The 7,692-nt window shown below is 34.1% G+C and overlaps 1 non-coding gene across 1 annotated transcript; it reads right to left on the reverse strand.

Moving 5' to 3' along the window:
* Nucleotides 1-5,691: 5,691 nt before the first annotated feature.
* On the reverse strand, nucleotides 5,692-5,798 carry LOC124888241. The gene has a single exon (XR_007046372.1). It is a non-coding gene; the product is annotated as a small nucleolar RNA R71 (small nucleolar RNA).
* Between the last annotated feature and the right edge of the window lie 1,894 nt (nucleotides 5,799-7,692).

Raw genomic sequence — 7,692 nt, forward strand, 5'->3', positions numbered from 1 at the left:
AAAAAAAATCAATTCTTGATTTTTAAAATGGATTTTGGGGTTTTACCCGGTAAAGCTTGAAATTGATTTTTCTTCGATTTGGACCTGATTTTAAACTTGTTTGTACTTGGATATTCAGATTTAGAATCCTAAAACTATGAAGAATATATTTTAAAATAAAATTATGATTTTGCCCTTTTTTTAAAAAAAACCTATTTTGGGGGTCTGTTTTGACTAAGACTTGAAAATAGGTAATGTGGATATCATTGGCTTTGTTTTGACACATAGATTGTATATTTTCATATTTTAGTTGATTCAAGATCTATTCGTGAGGATTAAAGCTTTGGATTGAAGGCTTGAAGACTAGTTTTCGGCATTCAAGGTAGGTTACGGCTTAACTTCTTTCAGACTTGGCTGGGTAGTTAATGTTGATACAAAATTATTTTAAGAGTGTGGGAAGTAATCATGAAAATGGCTAAGTTTATTGTGTTGTGCCCATATGGGGGCCTATATATTGATGTATTTGGTGGTTTTGGAACATTATTTGGTATTTGTGACTTTATGGATACGATATTGTTGGCCTTGTATATGTGAAATAAATTATATGATACTAATGAGAACCCTAATGTGGTATCAATTATATATTGTGATGTATTCATACACAGTTGGAATGTGAATCATGTTGGATTTCATGGATGGTTAAAAAATTAAGTGGATATTTAGCTCACTTAGTTTGTTATTGGTTGGATATGGAAACACTCATGTTGGTTGGTTGTGAGAATTTGATCCTCATATCATACTCATTCATGAAATATTGGTATCACTGTGGAAATACTGATAACACAGGCTTTTTCTAACAGAAAATGTGACATCTTAAAAAAAACCCTCCCCGAAGGATGTGCCGGGGAGGAGATGTGGATAGGGATTGGATAGTATGGGTTGAAGAACCCTCCATGTGTCCTTCCTTGGGAAGATTTAGCTCTGTAAGTGTATATGAAGGTTGTACGACAACCTCGTGCATTGCATCATCATCATAATCATCATTTTATTGTATTTACCTTATTATGCTTGTGTAGTGATTGTATTTCTGTGTTGGCTTTTTACCAATCCAATTGGTCTATCTCCCTTTACTTGTACTTAATGTACTCGTATATGTTTGTTCTTATTTACTCTAATTGTATGTTATATAATGTATACTTGTATCCCTTTTTGATGTTTGCAGCTATATATGTGAGAATTATAGAACTATTAGTGCAAGCGATCTGGGCTACAATATTCCATTATCCTTGGGTACTTGAAGGGAATAAATTTCTTAAGGATACAGCATGAATTCAGTGAACTCAATTCTTTCTGTCTTTATCTCTTTCTAAACGTTGGTTTAACTATTTTCTAGAAAAACTAGCTTGAACTTCTTTGTTGTTCTTGAATTTCTTATTGAACTTGGTGATGAAGTTCATTGTTGTACATACAATTTTTTTACTAAAAAAATAAAAAACAATCTTAAGGAATATATTAATCTATATTTTTTATTTTTGGAGGTTAAAACCTTTCATTTTTACTCTGTTTGAACTTGATAATGATTTGAAGATATAAAAACATTATTACGAGTTAAAGATTCATTCCATTGATCATTTAAATAATATAAAAACATTATTGTTAAACTTGAAACAAGTTGTTATAAATTTCAAAACATCTTGTTAGTATTAGTTATACTAAATTGGTTTTCTTTTTGTGACAACAAAATGACTATTGACAATCAAGTCAATGACGGAATGATAAATATTGTAGCAACAAATATTCTTTGAGTCATATGAATGTGTCTCCTGCTATGGCACTGGCGATGAAATCATAAAAAGTTTTTGGTATTGATTTCAAAAGATGGCAACAAAAGATATTTTTTTATTTGACTATCATAAGTCTGCAAAGGTTCATCACAAAATACCTTCTAGAATTGTTGAAAGAAACTCTGGGAAAAGAACGTTTATTGTAATAGAAGCTTGAAAACACTCAAATTTTTTTATGGAAGAATTAAATTCTGAGTGGCCTACAAGATGGTCTATACAATGTGTATAACAACATGAATCCCTCAAAGGAACTCTAGATGCTTTAGAAAAGAAGTACAAAAAAAGGATGTCAAAATGAAGAAATTCATTATTGCAAAATTTCTGAATTTCAAGACAGTAGCCATTAAAGCTATAGTTACCCGAGTCCTAAAGTTGCATGGCATAATTCATGATCTCCTTTCTAAAGGTTTGATTGTGAAAAATATTTTTCAAGTGTCTGCAATAATGGAGAAGTTACGACCTTTGTGGAAGGACTTTTATTAACTGCATGAAGCATAAGATCAAGGAGATGTCTGTTGAAGATCTCATTATGAGGTTAAAGATTGAAGAGGACAATAAGGTAACAGAAAAGAGGACTTGTGGAAATTCTATAATAAGTGGAGCAAAATATTGTAACCCACTAAATAAAAAAAAAGAAAGAAAGCATCAGGACAACATAAAAATCATCCTAAGAAGAAATTGAAAGAAAATAACTTTAATAGTAGCAAAGTTGGCCACAAGTTGGTATATTGTTGGACTTCGAAGAAGGGCAAAAAAAGGATCAAGCAAACATGGTTGAATCTAAAGAAGATATGGACGATCTTTGTATTATTCTTTTGGAATGAAATCTAGTTGAAAATTATAGAGGGTGGTGGATTGGTTCAAGTTTCACCTACCACATGTGTGCCAACAAAGAACTATGTGCATCATATGCTCCTACTAAAGCTGATGAAAAGATATTCATGGTGAACTCCACTACTGTAAATGTTGAAGAAATATGCAAGATTTTCTTGAATATGACATCTAGCAAGGCGGTGACACTAAATAATGTCCTTCATGTTCTAGAGTTGCAAAAAAACTTAGTTTCTACTTCACTTATGATTAAGCATGAATTCAGATGTGTATTTTTTTCCTACAAAGGTGTAATAAGTAAAGTTAAAGTGTATGTAGGTAAATGTTACTTCATCAAAGGATTTTTTAATATCAATGTAGTGACAATCAATATGAATACAAGTTATGATTCTTCTAACTTACTTGAGTCAAATGGTTTATGGCATGAACGTGTAGGACAGGTCAATTATAAAACCTTAAAAAAATTGATTTGTTTAAAAGTTTTGCCTAACTTTAAGTGCAGTAAATCAAGGTGTGAATCATGTGTGGAATCTAAGTCTACTAAGCATCCATATAAGTCTGTTGAAAGAAATTCCAATCCCTTGGACTTAATTCACATAGACATTTGTGATATGAAGGCAACAACATATCATGATGGGAAAAATATTTCATAATTTTTATTGATGATTGCATGAGATATTGTTATACTTACTTGCTGAACAATAAGGATGAAGAAATAGATGCATTTAGGCAATATAAAGCTGAAGTTGAAAACTAGTTGGATAAAAAGAATAAAATGATGAGAAGTGATAGGGGTGGATGATCTTGGGCATATTTATATTTTCAAAGCATCAATATGCACCCAGATTTAGACTTGCTTTGAGAAATTTTGTATAAATTCTTAAGTATATTTTAGCTTTAATTTCATTTCATGCCTAATGGATATGATTAGTGATTTCAGGCTAAAATCTTGAAGAATTGGATGCAATTGGATACAATAATGAGATGGAATGATGGAAGGAATACAAGGTATTAAAATATAGCTCAAAAAGGTAAGCTGAAAGTCAGGAATTCTTATTTGGAGAGACTTCATGTCATCCCGACCAACAAAATAACACTGGTCAAATTCCTGTGAAGGTCTACAATTATGGCGCATTGCAGTGAGGAAGGAAGTCACAGATGTCACTTTCCAGTGTAGGTTCATGATACTACTGCGTTGTGTTGTAGTCCCAATTGTCACTTTGTGCGACCTGGAAGTTTAATGCATCGCAGAGGATGGATATTTCACAATTGTCTAAATCCAGTGGTTCACCGCGATAGTGGCGCGTCACGGTGAGGGTGTATTTTATGAATTTTCACTGAATAATTGAATTCCATGATTGACTAGATTTTAATAGGAAATGGCATTTAAAGACATGGTGCGACGCGCCGCCTAGAAAAACTGGGAAGATTTTTAGTGTTTTGTCCTAGCTATAAAAGGAAAAATTTAGGATAATTTTGGGCACTTTTTGGCAAGCATAGCAGCGGTGGAAAAACAAAAAGTTCTCTCTTTTAGGGTTCTTATATATTATTTTCAGCTTCTTTACTTCAAGATTCATTCTTGGTATGGTTAATTGCTTATTTTGGATGTGGAATGCAAACATGAGTAGCTAAATATCCTTGTTCTGGGGTTAAGGTCAAGAACATGATTACGCTTTGATATTCTTTGTAGTAGTTTCTTTTTGGATTATCATCTGGGTTGTTCTTAATTTTTTGAGCTTACTATTTTAATGCTTGGCCTCCATTAGAATAAATTTATATTTCTATGTGAATCTAGGAGGAGAATTGTAGATTAGAATAAGGAGATTAAGGAGCAAGGTTCTTACCCTTTTATAAAATAAGGGGTTTTGAATTAGCATCTAGGATAGGGATATACCTAGAAGACTTGTTTGGTTCAATTGCAAGAAGATAACTCTATGAATCTAGAAGAATTATTGTATCTCTGCGGGAGTTGTAGCTACAATATTTAATAGATAAAAGATTTTAGGTCGGGAGACCAAGATCGTTTCCTAAATCTTGCGAACCAACAACCCAATAACCAATTAGACAACAATAAGAATAGAGATTTGTATGATTGTTCGAGAAGCCTCAACCCTGAATTCTTATTATAATTGCTTACAACCATTGCTTTCTTTGTTTTATTCATAAAATTTTATTTTTTGTTTATTAATTTATATTTTTATTCTCGATTTCAAAATCATCTTAATACTATACAACACCTAATACTCATCATCTGAAACTAAAAGTTGGTTAAATTTCTAGTTTCTTAGTCCTCGTGGGAATGATATCTGATTGTCTAAATCACTATATCAGTTGTTTGATCATGTTCACTTGTGTGTGCGTCTGAGTCACAACAAGTTTTTGGCGCCATTGCCAGGGACTAATATAATTAGTAAATTGATAAATTTTTGGTTTTTGATATTAAGTTTAGGTGTTAAAAACTTGATCTTAGCAGCTGACTTTTTGCAGGTTTAGCTGAATTTAGGACTGGCTAGAGATAAAGAACTGGTAGAGCCTTTTGTAGAACCAGAGCAAATCTTTCAGCAAAGGCGAAGAATGGCTGAACAACGAAATAAACTGGTTGATCCAAATTCCAAAAATGTTCCACCTCTTGTCATTCCTGTTATTACAGTTGTTCCTGCTCAACAAGCTGCTATACCTATTCGTGAGGTGGAAATCTCACTCACGAACCATGTGACGAGTAGTATTCTAAAGCCTGAACTAGGAGGTCGATTTGAATTGAAGCAGAATATGGTGTAATTGCTGAATTCAGTGGGGGCAATTTAATGTCCTTTCATATGAAGATCCACAGCAGCATATACAGACCTTCTTAGAAATCAGCAATACATACATTCCAGAAGGGGTAAATCCTGATTATGTTAGGTTGACACTCTTTCCCTTCTCTCGAATAGGGGAGGCGTAAAGGTGGTTACATGCTGAACCACCACTCTCCATCACTACATGGGAAAATCTAGCTCAAAAGTTTCTTATTCGATTATTTCCATCTGGGAAGATGACACACTTGAGGAGTGAAATCTTGAGTTTTAGATAGAAATACGGAGAGAATCTTTACAAAGGTTGGGAGAGATTTAAGGGTATGCTCAGAAATTTCCCTCACCATCATCAATCCAATGATGTTCTTGAACATACTTTCATAGAAGGATTGGAGCAAAACATGAAGATTCTCTTGGATTAAATAGTAGGTGGACAAGATCTTGAGAAGACATATGAAGAATTGTACACACTGTTTAATTGGATTTCACAAGGGAACCCTGCCTGCCATATAGACTCGAGTAGTACTCCTTTAAAGGTTGAAGGGGTATTGGAGATAGATCAGTTCACTGCATTACAAGAATAGATCGCAGCCATGCAAACTCATATGATTATTTAGCTTAATAACATAAAGTTGGGTGTTACTCAACTAGCAGCTACAACAAATGCAGTTCGACAGGCAAATTCTTGGTGTAAGGTTTGCGGAAGTGGTGAGCATATAGCTGATGCTTGCATAGTTAATATGAATTTTTTCAACTATATGGGGAATGGAAATTGGTAGGGATAATAAAATTTTGATAACACTTATAATCCCAACTAGAGGAACCATCCCAATTTCTCATCGGGTGAAAATCAGGTGCAGAATGCAAATTGGTACAAGGGACAAGTGCAACGAAATTAATAGCCAGCTGAGAATACTCATGAGACTATTCAATCTAGCAATATGGAGGAATTGATGAAGCAGTTTATGGCTCAACAAGCACAATTTGCAACTAAAATTAGGAATTAATAGGCATAGTTTATAGCTGAGTTGAAGAGTTAATAATTACTTATGAGAAATCTAGAGTTGCAGTTGGGTTAAATTACAGGGGCACAAAACACAAGACCTCAAGGAGCATTACCTAGCGATACAGAGACAAATCTTAATCAGGTAAATACAGTTACAATAAGGAGTGGGCTACAAACTAAGGAGACGTTTCAGTAGCAGGTTAGTCCCCCAATTGATGATGAGGGTGCTAAAGACAATTCAGAGAAAGAAATCAAGGAAAAAATGGCAAGTGAAGAAATTCATGTGGAGAAGAAGATTCTTCCCTTACCTTTTCCTCCAAGGGCAAGGAAGTATCAAGAGAAAGCTAGTTATAAGAAGTTCTTAGATCTTCTGAAGCAGATTCAAATAAATTTTCCTCTTGTTGACATTTTGCAGTGTGTGCCAAAATATGTAAAATACCTAAAGGATATAATTGCGAATAAGAATTGGTTGATTGAGTATGCTATAGTTGCACTTACTCAAGAGTGCACGTCCAAGATTCAAAACAAATTGCCCACGAAGCTTAAAGATCCGGGTAGTTTCACCTTGCAAATTACCATTGGACAGACTATTTATGCACGTGGATTGTGTGACTTGGGAGCTAGCATAAATCTTATGCCCACATCATGGTACGGGAAGATGGGTTTTGGGAGTCCCAAACCCACTACTATTATTTTACAGTTGGCAAATGATTACTTGCTAGGCCAGATGGTATTATCGAGGATGTTTTGGTCCAAGCAGGATCCTTCATCTTTCTGGTGGATTTTGTAATTCTTGACTTTAAGGCTGATCTTGTTGTTCCATTTATTTTGGGATGAGCTTTCTTAGTAAAAGGTCAATCACTAATTGATTTAGCAGCCGAGAAAATGACAATACGAGCGCATGATAAAGTAGAAGTCTTTGATGTGTACAAGGCATTGAAATTGCCAGCTATATATAATGAGTTGCCATTTATATCACTTATTGACCTTGCTTCTGATTGGCAGTTACTGTTGTCTGATGATCCATTAGAGCGAGCTTTGATGGATCATGATATATTTGAAGATGTGAAAGTATTGGAATTGGTCCAAGTCATGACTTTGGTAGTGGTTAAGATGATGAAAGTGCCTATCAAACAATTGAATAGGCCAATTGATCTATCGCCCAAGCCCTCAGCTGAAGAAGCTCCTAACTTCGAACTTAAGGTTCTTCCTAATCATTTACAACATGTTTTTATTGGTG

The sequence above is a fragment of the Capsicum annuum genome, chromosome 10, assembly GCF_002878395.1.
Source record: "Capsicum annuum cultivar UCD-10X-F1 chromosome 10, UCD10Xv1.1, whole genome shotgun sequence".
NCBI classification, from domain to species: Eukaryota; Viridiplantae; Streptophyta; class Magnoliopsida; order Solanales; family Solanaceae; genus Capsicum; species Capsicum annuum.